The sequence below is a fragment of the Podarcis muralis genome, chromosome 16, assembly GCF_964188315.1.
Source record: "Podarcis muralis chromosome 16, rPodMur119.hap1.1, whole genome shotgun sequence".
Taxonomy (NCBI): domain Eukaryota; kingdom Metazoa; phylum Chordata; class Lepidosauria; order Squamata; family Lacertidae; genus Podarcis; species Podarcis muralis.
Window position 1 is genome coordinate 12,362,239 of NC_135670.1, and position 27,917 is coordinate 12,390,155.

General features: G+C 45.4%; 2 protein-coding genes across 5 annotated transcripts in view; one reads left to right on the forward strand and one right to left on the reverse strand.

Moving 5' to 3' along the window:
* Positions 1-27,917, forward strand: part of MACROD1 (mono-ADP ribosylhydrolase 1) — a 311,595-nt gene that overhangs the window by 74,544 nt on the left and 209,134 nt on the right. The gene's annotated exons all lie outside the window — the stretch shown is intronic.
* Positions 1-27,917, reverse strand: part of FLRT1 (fibronectin leucine rich transmembrane protein 1) — a 159,662-nt gene that overhangs the window by 31,506 nt on the left and 100,239 nt on the right. The window contains exon 2 of one of the 2 annotated variants that reach the window (XM_028709917.2): positions 12,645-13,476. The exons of the other annotated variant lie outside the window; for it this stretch is intronic. The gene's annotated coding sequence lies outside the window, so the exon portion shown is untranslated. The remainder of the gene's footprint in view (positions 1-12,644; positions 13,477-27,917) is intronic. 2 annotated transcript variants of the gene reach the window in all.

Genomic DNA, 27,917 nt, shown 5'->3' on the forward strand with positions numbered 1-27,917 from the left:
AAGCCAAACTGCTGGAGAATGACAGCTCCCCTCCCCTAACAACCCATACACCAAACCAATGTTGATTGTGCAACCTAAATTGTCCAGTATGTGTTGAATCCCACCCAAAAATAGTAACAGTCTGGGGACACCCCAAAATTCACATGATTAAGAGAGAGCACTTGCTTTAGTTAACATAGTATTCACAGATAGCATCTAAAATGTTTCTTATTACAACAATTCTGTATTGTTATCTCCAAATTAAAGATTTGGGTGGGGAGTGGGGAGGCTGAGAAATGATAGTTTCTCCTAAAGCACCTGTGGAACAGGAACCAAAACCCTGTGACCTAATGTGGGTTGCAGCAGTAGCAATGTTCTGCCTCCCCCAAGCATGCTGCCTCCAACAGTGTAGGTCGAGCATAATCATTATGGTTAGCCACCATTGATATCTTTCTCCTCCATGAATTTGTCTAATCTTCTTTAGACCATCCAAGTTGAGGCCATCACTGCCTCTTGTGGGAGCAAATTCCATAGTTTAACTATATGCCATATGAACTCTCTCTCTCTCGCTCTCGCTCTGTGTGTGTGTGTGTGTGTGTGTTTGTGTGTGTGTGTGTGTGTGTGTGTGTGTGTGTGTGTGCGTCTTTAAACAGGCATACCGGCAACCCAAGTTCTGTCTTCTGCACAGGAGCAGGGTATCGGGTGGGGATATGAAGCAATGCTTAAATCACTGTTGGGCTCTTTATGAAATCCACAAGCCCCAACCCTGATTCTCCCCAACAGTAGCCAAATGCATGGACCTTTGAGCTAAAATCTGCAGCTAAGGGGGCCAGGTCCCCTTTGTAATTCAGGCAGTAAATTGGAGTCTAGAGGCTGGGCAGCTGAAGCCCAATTTGCTACAGACCTTTCTTTGGAGTGGAGATTCTCCCTCCTCCCTCTGTGACACTTCGCACCGCCCTCCCCCCAAAAACACACACACTGAAGTAGTTAAGAAGCATAATTCTCCCCCTGGCAGAGGTGCCAAGCCTCCATTAAGTTAATATCTATGGAACTGTTTGAAGTAAATAATAAGTTTTTCTTCCTTTCTCTTTTTGGGTTGCCCCTTTCATCTTTCCAGAGCAGGCCGGATGGCAGACCATAATTACCCTCGCTGCGGCTTGCTCGGGGCTTTTATGCTGCAGTTGTTATTAAAAGGGCCAATGGCTCTGGGGAGCAAAGGAGGCTTGTGCTGAGTCTTTCTTTAATCCAGAAACTCAGGTGCCCCTTCATCCCCCTCCAGGGTAGCCATGCTCAGCCCTTGTCAATCTGACAGACGGGAGCAGACCTTGCTGGCTGAGGAGCTGAGGCTGACGTATGGCAGTTTCTGTCTTGAGCTGCTTTGTGCAGGATGCACATCTGGAAGAGAAGCTGACCCAGCCTTTGCCTTCAGCTGCTTTGTTCTGCTCTTTCTCTTCCCCTTAGAAAACAAAAAAGGGAAGAGAAGAGCAAGGTTCTAGGCCTCATGAGAGTCCACACACTGCTGGAAAATGTGCAAATAGGTTTGTTCTTTTAAACGTAAGACAGTCTGTCTTACTCCATCAACCGCAGGCTTGCAAGCAAAACAGACTTGTTCAGTGGACAGAATGGAAAACTTGACTTACAGCGCAGATCACCTATGTGGTACACCCCTGGGGATTCCCAGTACCCACAAAACCTCTGAGCTCTTGCAATTCACCACCTACTTGGTGATGAGGTAGTGAGAGTGGCTACCTTTTTTCTCCCTTGAGAAGTACACAGAGCTGAAAGAGGAAGTTGGAAGACTGATCCTCCCCACCCCACTTCCTCTTTTAGCTCTGTGTGCTTTTCAAGGTTTATATTAAATCTGCTGGCTCTGACTTTTATCCAGACACCTTGGAAAAGCAACGTTTTGACATGTACCTCTGAGGGAGTAGGGAAGCTGATCCCCAGGGGGGAAGTGGCTAAAAAAGGTGGCTCTTCCCAGAACTTCCTCAAGAATAATGTTCATGGGCCTAAAAAGGATGACAGGCTCTAACTTACAGGAATCTGAAACATGTTTCAATGTTCACGATGTGTACGTTTTTCCTACTGCTGCCTCTGGTTTAAACAAGTTTGGTAGGTTTTTGTATTGTTTCAAAAACCCCGCAGGCCCTGTTTGAGCAGAAGCATCAAAAGAATTACAGTGGTACCTCGGGATGCGAACAGGATCCGTTCCGGAGCCCTGCTTGCATTCCAAATGGAACGTAAGATGCGACGGTGCATCTGTGCGTGCGCGGGTCGTGTTTCGCCGCTTCCGCGCATGCACGCGACGTCATTTTGAGCGTCTGCGCATGCGGCGAAACGCGGAAGTAGCGCGCTCCGTTACTTCCCGGTTGCCGCGGAGCACAACCCGAACACACTCAACCTGAAGCACATTCAACTTGAGGTATGACTGTATCTCCACATTTGTGTGGGAAGTGATGTCTCTATCATACCACCTTCGACCCTTTAAAAAACTCTTGTTGGTCTCCATCTCTATCCTAAGAGTGCAATTCTGTCCATACTCCCCACCAAGTAAGTATGGATGGGATTGTGGTTTTAGGATGGAGGTGGAGATCAACAAACCCCATTGAACACAGGAAGGCTCACTTTTACTCAGTGCACAGGATTGGGCTCAACATCATAATATGCTTTAGTACGGAAGGCTCGTATCTTCCTGCTCTAGTGCATTTATTTAAAAAAACAACCCACAACAACCCACACTTGTGAGTTTGGATAACAAGTCATGTAATGTGGAAAACTGCCATGTTTCATTTGATTGATAGTCTCTATAAAGGTAGCTGTTTAGTTCTGCTCCCTAAATTCAGGTTTACATAGAATTTCAAGTGTTTGGCAGGAACCAGAAGTTGATGGAGGGGAACCAGAGGAAGGCCTGGAAATTGAGCTTAATTCCCTCTCTCCAGTCTCCCTCTGTGTACTCATTGCTTCACTGAAAGCCTTAAAAAACAAATAAATTCTGTTTTAATTTTGCAATATAATTGCAAACAAAACAAAACAAACAAACAAACCACTAAAAAGAAAATAAAAGCATAAAGATTATGAGTTCATTACATACCTGGTGTGAAATCTTACTCCAATAACATAAAAAACAAATAAATCAGTTTTGTAGACTGACCGTCTCATCTTTCAAATAACCAGGGCATCTTACATTCTCTTTCTTTTCTATTATTTTAAGGAAAGTTATATCCCTTCTGAGAGATGGGAAGCAGCAATTTTCAGAAGAGACCTGAAGTTTTGTATCCTGGCCCTCAAAACCTGGGCTTACACTTTCTCTTGTCCCACTGCTTTCCCCCAAGGAAAGCCGCTCTTTAGCGCTGAATTGGAGCAAACAGCAATACCTGTTGATTGATGTTTGCTCTGATTTAGCAATATTAGCTGGGAAGGGAGCAGGGCAAGGGGAAAACCACTCAGACCTGTGCTTCCTAGGCATGGGACAAGCAGAAGCGTAGATGAGCATCCTATCTGGATTCTGAGGCAGATTCCGCCTCCTATCTTCCTTAGTTCTTCTCTATGCTCATAACAGCTACTAAACGGCTTCGGCCCAGTATACCTGAAGGAGCGTCTCCACCCCCATCGTCCAGCCCGGACACCAAGGTCCAGCTCTGAGGGCCTTCTGGCGGTTCCCTCACTGTGAGAAGTGAGGCTATAGGGAACCAGGCAGAGGGCCTTCTCGGTTATGGCGCCCACCCTGTGCAATGCCCTCCCATCAGATGTCAAGGAAATAAACAACTATCTGACTTTTAGAAGACATCTGAAGGCAGACCTGTTCAGGGAAGTTTTAATGTCTGATGTTTTACCATTTTTTAAATGTTCTGTAAGTTGCCCAGATGGGTGGGGTATAATAATAATAATAATAATAATAATAATAATAATAATAATAAATTAAACTGCCACTTGCATTTTAAAAGGGATACCAAATCCTGTGGCATAGATTCTGAAGTCACTTTGCATGCCTGCTGATGAGTAAACTACACATTACAAAACTCATGCAGCTGCGCTATAAAAGTTCATACATTCTGCAGGTAGTCATACGTTGGAAGCCGAATGCCTTGGCACTTCTACGCTTTGGCTCCTGAACGCCGCAAACCCAGAAGTGAGTCTTCCGGTTTGCGAGCATTCTTTGGAACCTGAATATCCGGTGCGGCTTCTGATTGGCTGCAGGAGCTTCCTTCAGCCAATCGGAAGCCTCACCTTGGTTTCCCAACATTTTGGAAGTCGAACAGACTTCCAGAACGGATTCCATTCAACTTCCGAGGTACGATTGTACCTAGAAACATGGGAATGGAGTCAGACCATTGGTCCATCTAACTCAGTATTGTCCACACTGATTGGCAGCAGCTCTCCAGTGTTTCAGACATGGGATGTTCCCACCCCTACATGGAGATGCTGGGGATTGAACCTGGGACCTTCTGCATACCAAAGCAGACCCCACCCCTGCCACTGAGCTATGGCTCTTGCTGTTCCTGACTTTCCTTGCAACAAAATCTGAGATAATTCCACATATAGGAGGGAAAAACCTCACACTGGTGTTAGAGAGGTAAAACTCCACCATAATCCCCAGTCTCATTGCAGTGGCTCCCAACACAGGAAACAGAAAGTTTCTATCTCCTAATAAAGGCAAGCACAAAATTGCAGCTTTCGATTCCTTTATTTCCCTATCCTCCTCTTCCCAGCAAAAATATTTTCATATCAGATGTTACTATCAATATAATTAACCTCCCAAGACACAAGTTTGAAATCCTTTCTTGTTCACCAGCGTTTTCTATTAACTCTGCTAGTTTTTCAACGTGGCGGGGGAAGAGGCACCCCATCTTCGTTTTTAAAGCATTTAAAGCATTTTTAAAGAGATATATAACATTTACATACCTGCCTACAATTACAGGAGAGATAAGGCAAGATGCATAATGCATGCAGCATGAAATTGGCAAAATAATTAACTTTAGGCTCCTTTTATTTTTTTTGGGGGGGGGGGTAGGAAAAGAGAATCGCAAGGGCTGCCATTTCTATAAAAAGACACCTCCAGATAAATATCAGACAGATGCTTAGTTGGTCCTGGTTCTAGCTGGCTCGAGGCTCACATCATGATACTATCTTTCCCTGGCAAATTCTTGCAAGCCAAGCAGGATAGAATACTGTCTTGATCCTTTAAGGAGCACCTTGGTCCCTGCAGCTCAGAATTGGGACAGACAGCTCTGCTCTGTCAGCAAGATTGAGAACCTGTAAGTAGAGAACTGGTGGAACCCAATTCAGATCTCACCCTTATGCATCCAGCAAAGTATAAGTCTCAGGCCTCAGCTTCTGCAAAATGGGTATAATGATACTAGCCTTCTCACCTTACTGGGTTGTTATAAAAAATAAGATTACTGACACTTTGAATGCCCTGAAGTACTGGTCCTCAACTGGAGGATGCACAAGTAAGGTTAAAAATAGACACTTGCTTATTGTGTAGCAGGCAGTGAAGGCTGGTATATTAAGGCAAATGGGAGACTCCCCCACCAAACTCAGTCATCGTGCCTTCTTACTTACATCCAGTTCAGTGGGTGGCACTGCCTATCAGCTTCTTAGTCTCCGAATGTCTCTGTAGAATTCAGCCAGGAGGAGGATGGGGACAAACCTAGAATCAGCTGACTCTGCCTATATTTTGCTCTAGCGCCACCTACTGTCAGGCTCCTTCCGCCTTACCAGTTCCCATGGACAACAGCCACTACTGGTAGCAGGGAGCTACGTCCTTGTTTTTCCTAAAACAATTACAGGTACAAGGAACCTGACCAGCACCCCAACATCTGATAGCAATCTTTTATTTTTCTCCCACTTTCTTCATTTTATCTTCTGAGCAAGGTAGATTTGGTTGTCACAAGTTTGCCACGTACGAGTTCATGAACTCTGGAAAGCCAGATTTGTCCATAATGCAGATAGTTTATACTAATGATGGAAATCATGTGGTGGGATAGAAAAGGGTCAAATGATCCAACCCACCTTCTGCTACTTTCTCACTTCACTCATCCCCTTCAAAGTTGTTTTATAAAGGAAAAGATTACTGGGCAAAACATGTACCCAAAAGATACATAAAATGTAAGAATTTTTTAAAGCCAACTAAGTTCTACTTAGGGTTGGGTGAATCTGTAAATTTTGGCTCCTCTAAGTTGCTCATTTTTTCATTCATAAGTTCAGTTCTCCACATTTCCACATCGACTTGCAATCTTTTTTTTAAAAAGGCTTCATGAAAATTCATTAGCATTTTAGAACTAGCATTTCTTATAATATACACAGGTATGCATGTAGTACACATTTTTGCGAATCAATTTCCCCTAATAACATGCATTTTTTACACGTTGCTTGCTTGCCTTGCAAAATTTGGAGAAGTGAAAACTTCGAAGGTTGTGTTTCAATTCTCATATTGTTTCCGGAAGTGCTAATTCAGTAGATTTGCCTTTAAATGTGAACTAAATCAAATTTCCTCCCCATCCCTAACTCAGAGCAGTCCCTTACTCCTTGGAGTAAGTCCCACTGAGCACGCAGAAGGGCCATCATTTAGTGATTGAGCATCTGCTTTGCATGCAGAAGGTCCCAATAGGGCTGGAAAAAGAGCCCCTGTCAGAGGCACTGCCAATCAGTGCAGACAATACTGAGCTAAATGGATCAAGAATCTGACTAGGCTGCATCCTACATTCCTTGATATCACTGCTAAAGTAGCCTTCAGCTGTTTGCTTAGACAGTAATAGTCTTCATTAACTGCCCTTTCTTCTCTCATGTGTGGTATTTTCTTACTATATCCCTTCCAGTATGTAGTTTGGTGCTTTTGTTTCTTGTCAGTTTTAACACCTTTAGGTGACATTTTTCTCTCACACTCTGATACTGATACAACTGTAAAAAAAAGCAAAAACCTGTTTTTGCTAAGCTTTGTGCAAACTTTCCCCTAACCCTTTTACAACACGAGCTGCAATCCTTCCTTGTACACAGTATTTTAGGGTTGGCACTTAGGAGCACTGGAGAGGGGAGAGATCTGGGGTAAGGAGGAAGAGGGGAGGTGGAACATGTGAGGTTGGTGTAGCTCAGGCTTCTGAAACACTGGACCAGGGGAAGCCAATGCAGTACTCTGCACATGGGGTGGACTGCAGCTTCCGTCATCCCTGGCAACTGGAAGTCCACAACATCTGAAGGGCACCACTTTGGCTATCCTTGAACTGGTTTGAAAAATCCACATTAAAAATGCCTTTATTAGATCAGCCAAAATGTTACGAAATAGTGTGCAAGCTTTTGAGGTCTCCAGAATTACGGTATTTGTCTGGCTTGATGTCAAACTAAACTCGAAAGCTTGTACGTTATTATATAACAATTTGATTGGCTTAACAAATGGACCAACACATCCACACTTTTATATGAGCCAGCATGTTCACGTTTTCCTTACGGCTCCCTTTGCTTTTTGTGGACTAATTTGGAAATTAGAAGATGCAGGCTGGATCTAGAAAGCCTAGATTCTTCCAACGGAAACCCCAGACCCAGAGGTTAAGTTGCATATTCATAGGGCCTTTCCTGTGAAATTGATAGCAGCATCATGACCTGCCTTGGGATATTAGGTTGGGGTGAAACAACGGCCAACAATTAATAAAGACCATGCACTTTCCACCCCAAGAAAGCAGGTTGGAGGGCTGTTTGGAACAAAGGTCAGGAACAGGCTTCCAGACAAGACACGGCAATTTCTATTGTTTAACTGGCTGAATCCCCCACTCGGTGTCAGAAAGAAAACAGATTATCATCTCTATTGGGGGCGAGCCGCAGTTCAGTGGTAGAGCATCTGCTTTGCATGCAGAAAGTCTTGGTTTAATCCCCGGCATCTCCAGGTAGGACTGGGGAAAGACTCCTGGTCTAAAACTTTGGAGAGCCACTGCCAGTCAGTTCAGACATTACTGAGCTAGTTAGAGCAATGGTCTGATTCAGTATAAGGCAGCTTCCTATGTAGGGAAAGGCAAAGCTGACACACTGAAGCCCCGAGGATGGTGTTGGACTCTGACGAACAACCATGTTAGCAGCTCACACAGAGAGCAGTTCCCCCACAAAAGGCAAATACAAGGGACAGTTTACTGGAAAATAGGGGTTATTCTTGACTGTGATGGGTTTTATTTTCGCAGCACACCCAAATGTTGGCTTCCAGAGACACTGCGAATGTGTGGGCTTCCAGAGAGAAGCTCATGCCTGCTCTGCCCCTCCATGGTCCTTTTCGCCGCCGCACCATGCTAAGGTTTGTTGCTGGCTACAGCTTTTAGTTAGTGAGCAGAGAGCTCAACCACAAGTCTTGGTTCAGATGAGGTGCTAAGCCAAACCTTGGTTTGTTGTGGCACCTGGTGCTGCAGCAAAAAGAACAAGGGAGGAACAAAGTGACTGCAGCCTATTATCCTGGAGTGCACATTTATACAATCTTGCTAAGCCTTTTTCTGACTGACCAACAAAATCCTTCTCTCCTTATTCCCGCCGGACTAAATTTAACAAGTGGGGAGGGGCCGCCCAGCTGCCAATATCCTGATGTCACTATGACATCAGGTAACACAGTGCTTTGAAGCCTTGATTGTTGGGACTTCAGAGCGCAGCTCAGGGCTGTTTGAAAGCCTTTTTGGAAACAGCCCAAGGCTGCTGTTTCAACCTCTGAAACCTGGAGTTCCAAAGAGCAGCAAGGGGCTGTTTACAAAAGAGATTTCAAACAGCCCCACACTGCTGTTTGAATCTTTGGTTTTTCTAGTTTCAAGGAGCAGTGTGGGAGGGAGAAATGGTTTCCACTGAAACCGCTGCTAAAGTGGAAATAATTTTTCTAGTCCATTTTAACATCCCCTCCAAAACAGTACTTCTGTCTTGTCAAGATTCAACCTGAATCCATATAATCCTTATAAGCAGTAGTAAGGCCCTCACACACAGCAATGCTAACTGACCACAGTTGGACTGCCATCTTTAGAGGGTCTCCCTTCCTTGTAAGACCTGTAGCGTCCAAAGTCTATTGCCTAACTGCACTACATGCCCAGAACCAGCTGGTAAACTTAGGGGTGTACAGATTGTTTTGTGCACATTCTCTCAGTTATGCATCCACCAACCCACCATTTCATACTGCTGGGTTGAGAGAATGGCCGCTTGCCACCTCTGAGTTCATGAGCTGATGGGAGGCTTGAATTGGGGACATTTTGTGGCATGCCAGTGGCATTCTTGGCCTCTGGGCTATGCCAGCTCTCTTCAGGACCCTTTTTGGGGTTTGCTGCTGCTGGCAGGTATATGTGTGTGTGTGTGAGAGAGAGAGAGAGGGAGAAAGCAAGCAAGCAAGCAAGCAAGAAAGACAAGGGAAGTTAGTTAATAAACTGGTAATCAATGGTGGGAGGGGGCAGGGGGCGGATCAGACGCACTAGCAGCCGATTCATTACAACGCCCGAAAATGAGGCTGAGAGATTAATAAGCCTTTGATTTATTGGTGCTTTGAGCCCTTGAGCATTACTCACGGTGTGGCATTGACAGGCCCTCTGTTCCCCCTGTGGCCTCTGAGAGCGGGGGTGGGAGGGGGCTGATGCCAGGACCCATCCGGATGAAGCCCTAAATGCCTGACTTGTCAAGGCATTAATGGCTTTGTTGTAAGCCCCACGGCCATGAAAGATTCCCTCTGGATGGGGTAATTGTTATTGATTATGAAAGCAGATAAATCCAGCAGGAGGGCAGAGCCTGTCGCTGGCGGAAAATCCGCCGATGAGGTTGCAAAGAGCTGCCTTGGCTGGTCTCTTGGTTGTAGGCTCCATGGGAAGGGCTAAAGCTCTGAGCATCTGCTTTGAATGCAGAAGATCTGAGGTTCAGTCTCTGGCATCTCCAGGTCTGGCTGGGAGAGACTGCTTGTTGGATACTCTGGAGAGCGGCTGCCAGTAGGTGTGGACAATACTAAGCTAGATGGGCCAATGGACTGGCTCAGTATAAGCAGCTATACTTGACGGTATAGGTGACTTGGAGTGGTTGTGTGTCAAAGCAGGTATGCAATTGTTCTTATTTTGCCCCCATTTTTCTCTTTTAGTGGATGCCTTATTGAAATTTTGTTAGTGATTTGCTAAGTGTTGTTTTCAGGATTCAGCTGCAATTCTGGAGTTGCTTGTATCTTGTGTCTCTAAGACACATGCATGTAAATGCACACACATGATCACTAAGGTACCATGTGGTACACAGCCTGCCAATCTCTCTCTCTCTCTCTCTCTCTCTCTGTGTGTGTGTGTGTGTGTGTGTGTGTGTGAGAGAGAGAGAGAGAGAGAGAGAGAGAGAGAGAGAAGCTGTTGCTCTGAAGTCTGTTTTCATCTGTTGATAACAGATTGTAGGACAGTTTTGTTCTCCAAGAAGTATATCTTTTTAAAAAAAGAACAAACATCCTGCTAGTACAAAATCAGTGTTGGGTTGGGAGTAAATTAATACGGCAAGTAGAGTAGAGCTTCATGTAATATTAGGTAGTGGCTTGGGGCTCCACCAGACAACCTGTTTATTGAGCATTCATTTTGATTTGCTTGCAGAAAGTTTTTTTGCAGAGGTTAGCTTATGTCTGGTCTTTACTGAACATTCCTTTAGCTTTGTTTGCAGGGTGGTTATGTGACAAGGAACATTCATTCTGATCTGTTTGTGGGGTGTTCCTGTTAGTTATTTGTTCACCCCACACTTTGCAATGCCATTTCTGCAAAAAGTTATTTGTTTTTGAAAGTGGATTTGTCGCCCTAGGGCAACAGAGCATTCTGGGCATTGTCATTTACACCTCAGAGAATTACAATTTCCAGCAACCCTGAGTGGTTTTACAATAAATCTGTATTTCCAGGGAACTCTGGGAATTTTAGGTCTGCGAGGGGGATTGTAACTTGAATAATTTGTGCTTGGGTTTGCTTTTTTCCTTCTCCCTCCCCTATTTCCTTTTCCTCATGTGTCATGTCTTTTTTGATTGTGACCCTGAGGCCAGGGAGTGACCCATCTTAGAAATGTAAGCCACATAAATGCTATAAGTAAATAAATTAATAAATCTAGTTGGCTGTTCTGAGAAACAGGATACTGAACTGGCCTGATCCAGCAGAAGTTTTATTCCATTATTATGTTCTTAAGGGATGGGCAGGTGAGCCAAGGAAGTGTGATGGGTGGCTGCCTTTCACACAGTGGCTGCAGTTGTACATCGCAGTACACCCATAGTTTACTGTCAAGACACAGGTGGCCTTCAGCTTTGCTTTCCCCTTACTGTGTAAAGCAACAAGAATCCACAATCTCTGTTTTAGTGTTATGTCTGGACCAGGGATTGTGGTTTCTTTTGCTCCAAAACTCCATAAAGTAAGGCCAAGGTTTGTTCTTAGCTTCTTGAACCATGGCCTCTGGTTCAGAATGCAACACTAAATCAAGGATCAAGGTCTGGAACTTTTCTGAGGAAAGCAGTAAAGTGTGAGCCATCTCCACTGTCACAGTAAACCGTGGTGGCAAGGCTACATGTCTTGACTTTGCTCTGGCACATTATTTCATGGAATCATAGAATCACAGAATTGTAGAGTTGGAAGGGATCTTGAGGGTTGTCAAGTCCAACCCATGCAATGCAGAAGTCTCTTGCCCAACGTGGGGCTTGAACCCTTGACCCTGAGATTAAGAGTCTCATGCTCTACTAACTAAGCTACTTTATATGCTTAGTTCCCAACTGTAACCAGCTGCATAGTATACTTGCAGCATGAAACGGGCCAGTCCCATAAAAGCCTTCCTTCTGGAGTCCATGGGTAGTACACAGTGGTGCTGTGCTACAGAACCTAGAAGTGCTTCTGTAATTATCATTTGCTGTAATTTAGGGATAGAGACGGGCAAATCTATCAGTTTCAGTTTTTCTCAATTTCTCATTTTTCCAGTCTTCAGTTTTCCACATCAGTATGCATTTTTTTTTTAAAAAAGTCCTTTATAATTTATTGGCATTTTATTGCAAATGTATCATAACTTTGAAAAAAAATGTATGCAGTTTTACCTAATGTACATGTATCTTTGCAGAGCAATTCCCCCCAATAGAATGCATTTGTATATGGTGTTTTCACTAATATAAGCATTACTATGCACATTCTACCCTGGTCTGTGCATTTTTAACACATTCCTTGACTGGAGAACTGCATTGCAAATTTCAAAGTGCAAATTGCAGAGAATGGCAGCATTTCAATTTGTGTATTGACTTGGACGTGCACATTAGATAGATTTGCCTCTAAACGCTAACAAAATCAAATTTCTTTCCCATCCCTACAACAGGCTGGGGAAGCTGTAAGTGGACTACAGTTCCCATCATCCTTGATTGCTGGCTAAGGCTGATGGGAGTTGGAGTCCAGTAACATCTGGAGGACCACAGGCTCCTAATCCCTGCCATAACTGCTCTTTCTCTCCAAGAGCTGCAATCGGAACTCAGCGATCTCTCGCCTGCTGCCTTTGCCTCCTATTCAGCCTACTTTAGCTCTTGTTTTTTTCTCAGCTCTTTCCAGAATGGCTATCCTTCCATTTCCCATTCAGTGCTGTCTGCCTTTATTTAAAGGATGGATTAGATTCACAGAGCTTTGCAACAGCTGATGGAAGACCAGCACACTGGTTTAGGGCACAGCTGTGAGTTCAGCGCTTCAATGAATAATCTTTACCTGTCTCTTAGATTCAGAGAAGTGGCTGGCGGAGGTTAGGGTTCTCGGATCTTGCCTTTTAACGTTGATTTCCTCCTCCTCTTTTTCCCATCGACCTTCCTGAAGGCTTCAAGACCACTTGCTAGTTGAAAGGAGCTGTTTTACATGCTGTGGGTTGCCTGCCAGTCGCCTCTCCTTTGCTCCTCTCAGTGTACAGATAAATTCCAAGGACACCTTCTGGCCCACCATAGGCCACGCCAAAGTGGCTCGGGAAAATGCCCTTTGCGGGAAAGGGAACGCTTTCCTCCTCCCCAGCAGTTCTTCCACCTGCTTTTCTCTTCCTTTGCTTATTCGCCTTCAGATCCGGTGGTCTGAGCTGGTGCCAATTTGAGATCCCATCATAATGGTGAATCGGTGTCTTCCCTTGAATTTGAACATTTGGGACAGTGTGGTTCGAAAAAGAGTTCTGGTTTAGCCTTTCCCAGACCCACCGCTTAAGCTTTCCTCCCTCCTTTTCCCTGCTTTCTCCAAAACTTACATTCAGCAATTCTCAAGCAGATCTCAGAGGGATGCTTCTTCAGAGCTGGGCTAAGATGGGGGAGCAAGCAGTGGCCACCAGCCTGGTTGATCCGCAGAGCTGACTTGTCACAGGCAGGTGGAGGGGGCTGATTTGTTATGCTGAGAATAAAGGTTATTTTCAACCCCACAAAAAAAGTACAGGTGGGACTCCAAATCATCAAAGTATTCCTTCTATGATCTGGCAGTGGAGTGTATCCTCCCAGCGACGGCAAAATGCTGATGGAATCAGGTTGGCAAGGCAGAGGCCGCAGGACCAGACAGCAGCTTCTAAAACCTGCAAAAAAGTCATTTGAGAAGGCGGTTAAAGTCTGCAAAAGCAGGAGAAGGCTGCAAAAGCAGGGGAGTTGCTTCCCACTGCCCAACAGAACCTTGCATGCTGCGGTGCCTGCATGCAGCCCTGCCGAGCCTGACGGATCAAAGGCAGGCACTGACTGGCAAATGCTCAGACCGCTGAGCTGCAAAGGGCACAGCAAAGGCTGCTTTACTCCACACGCGCATACACCAACTCTAGGCTTTAGCTGGGCAGTTGTTTTTCAACATTCTGCCTTTAGGGTCCAGGGTCCACATCATTCTTATTTTTAATATTATTTTTAGGTCCAGGTTACCCATGCGGCAGAATGAGGAGGTGGTAGCCTGCTGAGTTCGGGTAGCACTGGCTGAACCACTTTGGATAGCAGGGAGTTGGGGAGTGTCACAGTATTGAACAGTTCTCTGTGTTTAAAAACTCTGTAAGTAGAAAGGCAACACAGCAGGCAGAAGTTCTGGGCAAGAGCCTTTCCATGCGATGTGCTTATTTTTTATTTACAGAGAGTTGTGTGTGTCTCAACACTGTAGTTCATTCAAAAGTGATATGTCTAGAGGTGGTACAGTATCTACCCATCTCCTTCTGCTAAATGTGTGGTCCCACCCTCTGTTTAAACTTTTTTTTTTAAAAAAAAGGTTGTAAAATTGTTGTGCATATACCAACAATCACCATTTTAATTTTTCCTTCCCTCCCCCAAACTCTTACTTTATATAGATTTTAAAAATATAAATTAAAAAATGGTTCTATACTACTCAATAACCTGAGTGGATTGTTTAGAATAAAGGCAAAAACCATAAAACAGAAATGTACATAAAATCTAAAATAGCACAATACTTAAAATAATTATAATTTTATATACATAGATGGAAACCTTTTATTTGATCTCAGGAACTATTCTGTAAAATTTGGTTACAATATCTTAAGAGGTGTCCAAATGGATAGCAAAGAAACAACTTTCTTGAATATATAGTAGCTGGTCCCAAGAATTCATATCAGTGATCAGTGGTGCTCATGCCCAGAGCATAGAAGTGAGTAGGATAGACCTGACCTTCGTTTGCCACAGAACCTCTGCACTGTGTGAAGTATTCTGGGATCTGTTCTAGGGCACAGAGATCACATCAGGCACCAGCCAGGCCTGTTGGCATCACTCATTGCTTTGTGTGAACTGAATGCGGCAGAATTCCACCAATGCCTCTTTTCACCTGTGCACTCCAAGGGAAAACTGGGAGGTGCAAGCAAACCGTCTGCCAGGGAATCTTGGTGCCTTTATGTTTCTCACTTCCCTTACTTCTCAGTGATGAATCCCCAAGACAACCTGTTTCCTGAGAATGCATCCTGATTTCCTTGCATGAAGCTTACATGGAGGTTAGACCATGTCTGGTGTTTGTTGAGCAGTCGTTCTGATTTGTTTGTGGGTAGGTTACACAACAGGGAACATTAATCTTGAGCTGCTTGCATGATATTTTATCGGTTGTTCATCCCACACTTTTTAATGCATTTCCCAATCACTTTCCAAAATGCAAAGTCATGTTGTTTTTAGGTGGATTTGTGGCTCCAGAGTGCTTTAATCCACTTTAAATTGCACAAGCCTAATTTTTTTTGTATGCACCTGAATCTGAAGGCAACCTGATAAACCTGAGCAGAGGTGATTTTAGGTTAGCACGGCTGGGTCAGCTGCACTGGGTGCCAGCATCGCAGGAGGCACTGCAGGTATGATGTGGAATCCTTGCAAGAGGTGGTGGTGGGGGGACAGCAAATTATAACATTGCACAGGGTGCTGCTGAAATCTAAGAGCCCAAAGTCCACCACTGTTCTGAGGAACACTAAAGCCAAGTTTGAAAACAGCTGCTGTAGAGGATTTGAGGCCCCATGCCTTTCTTTCACGTGGTTGTTGGTGCTATTTAGATTCCAGAGTACATATTCCCCCTATAGGGCATTTTCACATGTGAAGCCTAAATTGGTTTCTGCAATTAAATGAATATAAAGAAACCTTGAATGTTGTTTTAATGGAAAGGCAGGGTGCAACTTCTCCAGATATGGAATGCAAGCACAACACTGACTAGAATGTCCTTTATGTGAATGTACATTTCATATACTCATATAATACTCAGATGCAATATTAAATGGACAGTGTCAGTTCCCAGACCATCAATCCCTCTTTCCAGGGAACACTGGGAATTGTAGCATCCTTATCAAATCGCAGTTCCCAATATTCTTCAAGGGAAGCCAGGGCATTTTAAAGTGGTATGATAGTGCGTTAAAGGTAAAGTGCACATGGAGCATGTGATTTGACACATTATGTGGAAGGTGGAGCTGCTGCTGAGAATGACATCTCCGTGTAGAGTTCCCACTCCACACCATTGTCTGCCACTGGCAGAAGTGGGAAAACATAGCAGCAGGACATGGCGGTCTAGGCCAAATGAGATGTTATGGAGTGGGGCAAGAGAAATGGGTTCAGGGCTGAAATAGGTACAGTGATGGCCTGTTGCTCTCATCACAGGTAGTCTGCCCCTTCCTCTTGAGCTGCCATACAAAATAGAGAGAGAGAGAAACTCAGCTCCCACAATTTCTCTTAATTTCTGCTCTGATGGATGGCGCTTCACGTAAGCCTAAGATGACGCGGTCACCAAGATACCTTTCTTTCACGCCATGGCACAAATCCACCTTCAGATTAATTTGCGAGAGGGGCGGGGAGAGGAAAGAGAGAGTGGGGCTGGAAGACAAAGGAGGGTGGGGTTCCGATCAGGACTGCACAGTGGTGGCCTGCAAAAATCCCCTCTTTTTCCGGGAATTAATTGGAAGCCCCGACTTCCGGCTCTTACATTTCCATAACACAAATGCTCCTTGCTGCTGCGGACAAAGATGCTGGGCGAGGGAGGCCGGCCCTCTGCACCTCCCGTTGCACAAGCACTCGGGAGACTTCAAGCCAATTTGTAAGAACCCCATGCTACTGAGAAGCGGTTTCTAAAAACCCTGCAGACATTAGATTGCCTTTCATTGTGAGGATTGGGAAGCTGGTTAGCCCAGCTGCAGGCCCTTTTGCTTTCTGCCTCCCTCCTTTTTTTGCTTTCCTCTCTTCTTTCCCGTCTCCTTTTGGGGAGGGAATGGTTGTAGCTCAGTGGCAGAGCATCTGCTTTGCACATAGAAGGTCCCAGGTTCAGACCCTGACACCTCCAGAGCCCCCTGCCTGAAACCCTGGAGAACGGCTGCCAATCAGTGTAGAGAACCCTGAGCTAGATGGACCTGACTTGTTGGTCTGACTTGGTATGAAGCCGCTTCCTGCGCTGACATGGGTGACTGGGACCAGCATAGCTGGTGCTGCTGAGGAGCACAGAAGGAGCAGGGTTGGCAGCCTTTTAAATTCCAGATATATTGGCCCCTTGCTAGTGGGGTTGGTGGGTGGAGAGGTAGAACTGAACTTGGAGCCTGGAAGGAGAGCAGAAGAATAAAATTTAAATGGCAGGCTGTCTGAAATTTCACAGCTTGTTTTGGGAAGAGCTGTGGCTCAGTGGTGGAGCATCTGCTCTGCATGTAGAAGGTCCCAGGTTCAACCTGCGGCATCTCCTGGTAGGGCTGGGAATGCCTGCTGTCTGAAACCCCAGAGTGCAGATAATACTGAGCTATTGATGGCCCAGTTATCTGATTTAGTATGACAGCTTTCTACATTCCTATGTAAAGACCTCAGTCTGCATTACCTTCCAGCAGCATAAGGGGAACTGGTAAGAAATAAGAACTTTGGAGGGAAGAAAAAGGTAAATTTCCCATTAGATGGATGGCCCAGGGAGATTTTGGAGGGCCAGCTAGGAAGGCCTAGAGGGCCACATTTGTCCGTCAGGTCTGAGGTTCCTCACCCCTGCTCTACACACTCCCCAGGGAGTAAGTTAAGGGAACTTCTGAGTTGGCATGCACAGGATTGCACTATAAACCTACTCTTTATTGTTTTCCTTGCAAAGCTCTGGCAGAAGATCAAAGCCAAGCTGGATGAAGCTCCCAAACAATGGGAGTCTTCTTTTCTTATCTCCCTCTTTGCTCACTAGGCTAGCCTTGAACACAACTGTTTAAAGGCTGCCCCCCCCCCACCAGTCTGTGTCTGAGGACCCTGGAGACTATGGGGGCTGGAAAGTATGATGTCGTGTTGTGACATCATTCTGAAGTTGCACATAATGGAAACACTAGACTCTGCTTGCATCATCCCTCGAAAACACCCTCAGGCGGCATCCTTTGTCTTTCTCCCACAGTGGCACATCCATGAACTCCTGTCTTGTTTTGCTGCTGCAGTGTGCAGCTGGGGCCCAAGGCGCTTGGCACAGTAGTGCATGTATATTGGTCAGCTGTGCATGAACTCCAGCAGTAAACCTGCTAGTGCAGGGCAGCCCAAGGCTGGCTCTGGCAGGTGGCAAGGAGGGCGGATGCTGGGGCCTTGAGTCTGCTTTTTTTTAAGCCAGTATGTCTCATAGCGGGCAGAGCAAATCTCAAACTAGAGCTCTCACCAGGGTTACCACCTGCCAATGCTGTTTCTATGACAAGGGTGGCAGACTGACTTGGTGCTTGCAGGGGGCCATCTGGGCTGCAGTACCAGGCTGCCTGAGCATTCTGTCAGCTGACTTCCAATGTCCAATCCTTGAGCAGCATCTCCTATAAAGCTCCAGCCTCGCAGCTTGCTTCTCAGTCTGAACAACTTTCCTCTGGTGTGGGGACACCGCCCAAGCCCCTGCTGCTCTTTCCTGATTGCTGCTTGGGACTTGACTGCTAAATGTTTTAGACTAGGCACTTGCTTCTGGCCCATTTGGACTGTCAGTCACCTTTCCCCAGGATCCCAGAACTTGCCTGCTTTTACAGGGCTTAGTAACCCCTAAATCCAGGGATGAGGAAACTGGAGGTGACATTTGTTTTTTAAAAAACGGCATCTAGCTTGGCTCATTCATACAAATCACCTGGCTGTGCCCTCAGTTTGTCATGGCTGATCCCTGCTCCTGCTTGCTAGTTAAGAAGGCATACTGATGGTCTCTTCTCCATCTCCCCCCACCGAATCCTGGTGCCAATCCTTGATAGGTCTAAGTAGCAGCACTTTCAAAGTGCTTCCTTATTAATTAATCTGCTAATGGTTCATTTCGGAGCTGCGAGGCGATCTGCTTAATGAACAGAGAAGCGGCCATCGCATGGGGCCCAAAGAACAAACAGGGAGCATAATTCCTTCCTTCCTGTGAGATTAGATATGGAAATATATGTTTAAAAATAAAAGTGTGCATGCATATGTTATGTGTGATTTTGCTCCTCCTCTGCCAAGCTCAGAGACAGTTTAATTCCTCGCCTTTGATGTTCTGATTGGAGCTTTCTTCTCATTTAATAGCAAAGAAATGGAGAGGTACTTTGATTACTCTTTTGAATCTTGCACGCTGCTAAATAGCCTTGCAAAACCCTCCTAATCCATTCTGAGGCAAGGTTTGGGCCTGGCACATATTATATATATATATATATGTATATATGTATGTATATTGTGGGGCATTCTGTGGGGTTCAACATAACAGTGTGGTGGAGGCTCGGGTGTTCTGGAAATGGCAGCATTTGTTATGTTCACTGGGCCTTGGATATTCTGATATGAACATCCTCCTAGAATAGTTTAATTCCCACTGAACAGGCAGGTTAGAGATTTGGAGTGGAGAGGTGACATCACTTTCTCATGGTGTTTGTGTGTGTGTGTGTGTGTGTGTGTGTGTGTGTGTGGTTTGCTCCACAATAGTAAATTTCCTTGCATTTTATTTCACTTTTTTCCCCAAATTGCTCAAAGCAGTGTACATTGTCCCAGCTTTATCTTCACAATAGCTAATTGTCAGAGATTGGGGCTGAGCGGAGATTTGAGCTCAGCACCCCTCTTCAAGCTCAACCTCTCTAACCAGAGCACCATATGGGTTCTCTAAAGCACTTTACACCCATTATTTTAATATTTCTTACATCAACCCTGCAAGGTGAGCCAGTATTATTCACATATTGCAGATTGGCAGGCATGATGGTGGCAGTAGATGAGCTCAGCAGCTCTGAGGTCCACTGAGCATAAATAGCAAACTGGGCACAGAGGGCCTAAACCCTCTGCGCCTTTGCTGAGCTGGTAGCAATTTGAAAGAGCAGAGAGCTGGGAGTTGTGTTGCCTGGCATTGACTGGACAATTAGTTCTCTTTCAGGAACTCACTGGGGAGTAGGGCAGGTGAACCTACAATGGCAGAGCTGTGGAACCTTGATCCTCATTTAGGGTCTGACCCTCAGGCCTATACAGCAGCACCGGCCTATGATTCCTTTCCTTCTAGGTGTTCCATAAGTGCACACTCTCTGACTCGACCTCAGACCTGCTTGGGGGGCTGTGGTAGAGAATGGCAAATCTGGCCATTTCAGTTTCTCTCCATTTCTCATTTTTCTACTCATAAGTTTTGTTCTATACATTTCCACAAGTGTGATTTATTTATTTTTTAATCTTCATGGAAATTCAGAAGCATTCCAGTATGAATTTCTCCTAACGCACATATTTTTGTATACAGTTTTGCCTGATATACACTTCTTTGCACGACAAATATTTTGGTATGTTATTTTAACTGATACATGCATTTTTAGACCTATATTTCTTTACACAATACTTGGTTGGAGAACAGCATTGCAAAATTTGGACAATTGGGAATTTTGAGGGATGGCTCTTTGGGTTATTGTATTGTTTCTGACAGTATGAATTAGGGAGGTTCTCCTTTGAATGTGAACTGAATCAAATTTCTCCCCAACCCACTCCCTGGTCCCCAGTCTATGGCATCCCTGATGGCAGATGCTTGCAGAACCACAGCTGCAGAATCCAGCTTTGCCTCAGAGTTATTCTTTGATGTGTCTGGAGACTGGAAGGTGATGGCAACCTGTGGATGAAATGTCATCATGCTAAAGGCAGGCGAAATCTTGGTATTATTATTATTATTATTATTATTATTATTATTATGCACCACCCATATATGTGGTGCTGTACAAAGAATACAAGGGCAGATCCCTGCCCCAAGGGGCTCACCATCTTGGCAACAGGCACAGGGGAGACTACAGAGGGAGGAGGAGGAAGTAGAGACAGAGGTAAACAGGGGAAGAACCTGCAATTATTGCCATTACATGCATTTTGGCTTAGTTGCAGAAGGGCAGCCTCCCCCAGCCTCAGGATGTTGGACTGCAGTTTCCATCAGCCCTAGCCAGTATGGCCAGTGGATGATGGGAGTTATAGTCCAACAACATCTGGAGGGCACCAGGTTGGGGAAGGCTATGCTAGGATGTGCATGATGTCGATAAAGTGAACAGGGAGCAGTTTTTTTCTGCCTCTCTCGTAACAATGGAACTCAGGAAACACCCAGCACAACCGAAAGATTCAGGGCAGACAAAAATAAGGACTTTACAAACAGTGCATAGTTAAACTGTAGGATTTGCTCCCAAAAGAGGCAGTGATGACCACCAACTTGGACAACTCTAAAAGAGTAGGCAGATTCATGGACGATAAGGCTACCAACCCTGATGGCTATGTTCTGCCTACACAGTTGGATGCAGTATGCTTCTGAATGCCGGTTGCTGGAAACCATGTGGGGGTGTGTGTGCTGTTATGCTCAGGTCTTGCTTGTAGGCATCCCGTGCACATCTGCTTGGCCGCTGTGAGAACAGGATGCTGGACTAGATGGGTCCCCCTATTGGGAGGGGGGGCAAGACCTCACTGAACAGCTGGGCTTCAAGGAGGGATTTGAAAAGGCTAAGAGGGCATTATGGGAATGCGTTCTGGGCATGAGGTCCAGGAAGGGAGGAAGAATGGAAGAGCAGAAGACATTTTGATGCTTGAGGAGGTGGAGTTTGAGTCAGAAAAGTGAAGGTCATGGGCCTTGACTGTGTTTGCACAGCTACGAGCTCTCATCTAGTTTTCCTGCTGCTGTGTGCAACCAGGAATCCTAGGCAAGGCCATTGTGGTGCCTTACTCTTGGGCACATGTATCCGGTCTGGTTTTGTTAACCTCCACCTCGCTCTGGATGCTCACAGTTTTTCCTTCTGGGGGTGCTTTGAAACCTTTCATATTTTGGCGAAAGGAAAAAGTGCTTCAGGAGAGGGGAACGAGGCAGCTCCCTCTGTTCTTTTGGGAAGCACAACTTTTCTCAATGCAGTGCCCTTCAGATGTTTTGGACTAGAACTCCCATAAACTCCGGTCAGCACTATCTGGGGTTGATGGGAGTCGTAGTCCAAAACATCTGAAGGGCACCACGTTGGCGAAAGCTGCTGTAGTCCCCTGCCGCTGCTGGGATCTGGGAATCCACCCTGAGCTGACGAAGAATTCCCTTTCAGGCTCCTGTCCTGCCTCTTAACCTCCTGTCATGTGAAAAAGAGACACACAGAGAGAAAGACATTGTCCACAGCCAAACCTGCCTCTTTTTCCAGCCTTGTGCACAAATTGGACAGTGTGTGTGTGTGTCTGCCACAAGAATAGTTGTAAGCAGGAGTTCCATTAATTATGAATGGGCAACAAGAGATTCCCTGTTCTTTGTAAATTAGCTGCTGCTTTCCTTCTCCCCCTCCTTTCTCCCTTTTTCTAAATTTATGTTTCTTAGAAATGAGTTTGCTCAGAGGGTGGGGAGCGTAGGAATGGAGGAAGTTGCCTGCTGAAAATGCAGAGCTGACTGGAATACCCGTCAGGACCAATTGAAAGTTTTTTTTCTTTTATTTTTTAAGAACATGGTACCGTACCTTTAGGATGCATGTAAGGGGAACGGAGGTTTGACTGCTCCCTCTCTCCCTCCCCCGGCCAGAATCTCCTTGTCTATGGAAAACTAGGGTTGTATCCGACACTCAGAGCAGACCCATTGGCATTCATGATTCATTTCAAGGGGGCTGTTCTGAGTAGGACTAACATTGGATATATCTCTATTGGAAGGCACTGCTTGAGCATCAGATGATTAGTTTGTCTAATATTGTCTACACTGACTGGCTGTAGCTCTCCAGGGTTTTCCGACATGTTCTTTCCCAGCCTTCTTGGAGATGTCTGGGATTGAACCTGTGATTTTCTGAATGCAGAGCAGTTGCTCTACCACCAAGAAAGCGGACTAATAAGTTAAAGACCATTGGCCCATCTAGCTGACTGGCTGTGGTTCTCCAGGATTTTGGGGAGGAATCTTTTCCCACCCCTACCTGGAGATGCGACTGGGAACTGAACCTGGGACCTTCTGCAAAGCTCTATTAAGGCCCGTCTGTATACATTACGAGAAACATCACAGTTTGCTTTGTGTCACCTTGGGAAAAGGTTTTGCTTCTGAGAAACATCTGACTGGCCACCACTGGGAACTAGGTACAGTACAAGGCAAGTCCCTGGTCTCATCCAGTGAGAATGTCCTCATGTTTGCCTCTGCCCAGTCTGGCACTTTTTGTTCCTGACTGTCCACAAATTTGCTTTAAGCGCCGCCATCAGTGCTCCTCCTTTAAGCAAAACATATTGAGGTTGTTTAAGTGGGGATGTGCTAATTTGAATCCCTGGCTGCTCGAAGTGGTTGTTTTTCATGCCCTTCTTAATGGGAGAAGAAAGCCGTTAAAAATAATGGGAGTCATTCCAGGCCTTCTGCGAGTGGCACTGGAGAAAGTACATGGGAGAAGGGAGGGCTGCTGCTGGTGCCAGTGGTGCTGGTGGTGGAATAATTCACTTTCTAGATCTGAGGTCATCCTGTGAAACTGATATACAGTGGCCTGAAGCGAAGCAGAAGGGAGCATAAACAGCAGAGTCCTGTGGCACCTTAAAGACTAACACATTGATTGTGGCATTGAGCTTTGGTAGCTTAGACACTGTTTCATCAGATGGATGAACTGTCAAAGGGGAGTTGGTAGGTTTACATTAAAAAAGTATCTATTCTCTCCAGATCAGAGGTGAATTGTGCTGGGGTTATGGGGCGGGGTGTCAAAAATCCATGACTATTTCTGCAATAGGATCCCAGCAGGGTTCCTGTTCCCAAGAGTCCTAGCGCCGTCCAATATGAAAGGGCTTCTTTTTTTTTAAAAAAAAAAGCCACATAAGTCTTCTCGCTCTTTGTGATGATTGTAGCCGCTGAGGATTGGCTCCTAGGGTCACTTTGGATAAAGCATGCAGAGAAAAACACCAAAAAGGTGTTGTTCCATGCCCTCCAAAGCTAAGAATTTAGGAACACTGAAAACACAAGGTACTTCAGTTTCAAGAGAATGGAGTGCAAGTTCTGTTAGGTACAGTGGAACTTAAAGGAAGACGCAACTTAAGTATGATAAAATGCACTGAGTAGTGTATGATAAAATGCACTGAAATATGTTTATATTGAGATAAAGTATGTTCTTAAATAAATAATAAAATGCTATTTAAATACAAATTGCTATTTAAATACAATTTTTCATGTAGTTTGGTGCGGTTTTTTTGGACAGATTACTGTAGAAACAGGTTGGAAGGGACTTATGAAGGAACATGTGTGAAATTGTCATGGGCCCCAAAATATATCGATCCAGAAATAGAGGCCTCCATCAGCAGTGTCACACCATTTTAAATAGTCAAGGTTTCCCCCAAAGAATAATGGAAACTGTAGTTTGTTAAGGGTACTGAGATTTCTTAAGAGACCCCCATCTCCTTCACAGAGCTACAATTCCCAGAGTCCCCTGAATAGAGGGATTGACTCTTAAACCACTCCTGGGGCAGATTAATAAGAGTCCAGCCGCCCTAGGCCATTTTTCCTCTCTCTCCTCATTCCATGCCCTTTTAGCTCTGTCATCTTTACAAAAATATTCCAGCATAGGGTTTTTGTTTATTTATTTTTGGGGGAAGGTAGCAAATTTTGGAACTAGAATGGAGCACATCAATGACATGCATTAATTTTTAAGCACATGATTCCCCCTCCCCACCACATTGGTCATAGCTTCATGGACAAGGCACCAGGCCACAAAGAGTCAGCCCGACTTGTGTTTTGAAATCTGAAAGCTGCCAGGATTTTCAGCCTGGTGATTAAACTCTCTCTCTCACTCCCCCGGAGAGTGAGGAAGGTAATAAATCCACATTGTGCCATTGCAGCGAACAGCTTGGGATAATTGCATTGGTGAAATAAAGTGAGGCGTTGCATATTTGGATGTCCTAACTCCTCTCCCCACCACCACCACCTCCTGATATACCCTCCGGGACTTGGAACTCCATATTGTTGCTTCCAGACAAACAAGAACCTCATTGAGAATTTCTTTCTGCTTTTCTTACACCTATACCGGAAGAGGGTTGGGATTGCGTGTGTGTGTCCCGCCGGCCATTCTCAGTCATTGGCATTCAGAATCATTTGTCTGCATTGCTAGAAAGGATGTGGAAGATCATCTAATCAAGGGCCAACCAGAGGCTGAGCATTAAGAATTTTTTGACTCTGGGAGTTATATATTAAAATAGCACTCCCCCCACCCCAAATCAGGTTGTCCTTCTTGTCTGTTGTGTCCCTCTAACCTAGAGCTGAGGCTGATGGGTTTTAAATACTCTGCCTTCCCATTGTGCTTTTCCTTCCTGCCTTTATTGCCTTTGCCTTCTAGGGCTCCTCCAGGCAGTTCTGTTTTTGCAGGTATCCTGCACCATGTCATTGATGGTGCAAAAGTGGTGGATTCATACTGGACTATCCACACACCATTCCGCATTACCAGTTGTTCTGCAGTGCTTCCCCCCAAGTTTTCCCGTTATTGTTGTCTGGAAGGGCGCTCTTGCTTTATAGTGCAACAAAAGTGGGGCAAAAACAAACAAACTCCTAAACCTGGAACGTTTGCATTGTAAAAAGTCGCAGGATTTTAGCAGGAAGTTACAGGGCATGTGCTGATTGGAAACAAAGCATTATGCCCACTCGGAAACTTTTTGAAGAATTTAAAGCAGGATTGCATATAATTGTCCTGATACCATTATGAACACTGGTCATGATGAGTGCATAAGAAAAATGAAATCCTGCACGACATCATTGAGAATGCTGTGCCTGCCAACCCAGCTATAAATTTACAAAAAGAAAAGAAACGCCATGTCCCCAGGTATCCCTAACACCGCCTCACTTTCATGCTTTTTAGGATGCAATCCTTTACTGAAGATCCACTGGCAGAGGGGTTATGCAGGATCTGGTGGAAGCCACAGGACTCTGGTGGAATGCCCCAAATATCTCACCCCAGACATGCTGAAGGAATGGCTGGAATGGGGTGGAGATGGGCGGGGGACGGACATGAGTGACACAGGGGAGGAGCTTTTCATCCATGGCCGCAGCTGTTTAATGGGCAGTTCCAGACAACCTGTTTACTGAGCATCCATCCTGATTTATTGCACAGATTTGTAGGGAAATTAGACAACATAAGCTCTATGTCGAGCATTCCTTCTGGTTTGTTTGTGGTTTAAATGACACTGGGAGAAAGCAAGTGTTATCCCACACTTCCAAGTGTGTTCCCCCATCATTTTCCTGATTGCAAAACGTGCCACATTTTTAATTTTTTTAATTTTTTAATTTTTATTTTAGTGGGAGGGAGGGAGTGTGTTTCTCACACAAGAGCTGCAGTCTCTCCTCTCCCAATAGCAACAGTCTGGAAGTGCCCAGCAGTGCAACTTTGCACCAGTCCCGGACATGGCACAGGAAATTTGGTAAGGGAGGGGGGGCAGTCCCCGCCCCAAGTTGTTGACTGTCCTGCCTTCGTTTCCACCAGAGCATAAAGTTTTATATAACAGCGTCCAATTACAGCACAGCACAGCAGCAGCACGCAAAACCCCTCACAGGTACAAACCCCACTTGCAGATGATAGGGTATGGGGCTTTGTCTCTCCGGCATAAAACCCTACACACACCCTCTATGTCTGTTGAACTAGTGACTGCTGTAAAGGGATTCAAAGCCCTCCCAGTAAGGATATGTGGGGTCTGGCTGTAGCAGGGTCGTCAGTGGTTGTGCCGCTGAAGCTGAATGGAGTGGGGTCTGTTGTACTTGCACTTTGTGTATGTTGTGATGCACAGGGGTGTGTACTGGAAAGCAGCTTTCAAAACACCAAATGGTTTTTTGACAACTTGCTTTTGTCCCACCAGTTTTGATCAGGGGTGTCATGTAAGGGGCCTGTAGCACCTCCCCCCACTCCCAAGAAATGATAGAACCATTTTCAGAACTAGCAAGCAGGGTGCTTTCAACCATAAGAAGTGCTCTCTCTCTCTCTCTCTCTCTCTCTCTCTCTCTCTCTCTCTCTCCCCCCCCCCCCTTTCTCTCTTTGGACTGTCCTTGCCTCCCGCAGCAAAACAATACATATTCTATATATGCCTTATACCTTTTTGCTATCGTTTTCCTGCTATAAATGTTTGAAAGCAAGTGATGCGCCAATGCTCCCGCCACCATTTCTCTTTGTCCAAATTGCACTGTCTGACTGAGGTGTAATTGATAGTTTGGGGTCGGATTCAGGTGGAGTTGACATTTGTTCAGTGAAAAATTATAGGCGTCTCCCCACTCCGGGGCATGTGAGGGGCAGGGAAGTTGATCCCCTTAGCTCACTTACACATAGGCAGACACAAGCGCACACTTACATCTTGAATCCTTTTTGCAGTTCGGGACAGAAATTATATCTATATCTATATGTCTGTGTGTAAAATGAGATACTTAAAGGAGTAAAATAAAACAGGGTTTTTATCACCTTGTGTGCTGCTGGGCGAGTTTCCAGCCGCTCTGGTTGGTATGGAGAGAGGTGGAGAAGTGTGGTGTGGGAGGGAGGGAGGGAGGGCATCACTTTCAAAATGCAAATGACATGGCAAATCTTAACATCTGGGATAATTTATTTTAAGTGCCTCCTTGGGCATTGTTTCAGCTACTCTTCTCCCCTTCCCCCATTAAACCCGACATAGGCAGGGCATTGCTGTCATGTCCTAATCACACACCGCCAGATGAGGGAGCAGGCCAGCGTTGGATGGTTGGCACATGGTAATGTTGGCGCCTTTGGTGGCCGATGATGTGTCTTCAGAGGCCAACGGGGAGGGGAAGAGATCCTCATAAAGGAATATTAATGGGACAGTAGGCAATGGGGAGACCTCGGTGGGAGGAGGAACAGACCTGTGGAGTGCTGGAAACTGCCATTCTGGATCCACACAGGGGTCCATAAGTACTGTATCCTCTCCTTGATAGCGGGAGGGCCAGATGTGGCCGAGACCAGTTCTTACCCTCATGAGAGCTCTATTGGGCTGTCTGTTTCGAAGGTCATGCCAACCCATGTCCTTCTTCCCCAACATCCACACATTCTACCACAACTTTGGGTTGGAGGACGCACCTGCCTTTAGTTGTGAGTTCTTAATTATTTGTTACACAGTCAGGGGAATCCACTTGGAACAAAGGCAAGTAAGCTTTTCCAGCCCAAGAGTTGCATCCCTTTCTGAGTAGTGGTGGACAGAAAGGAATAAT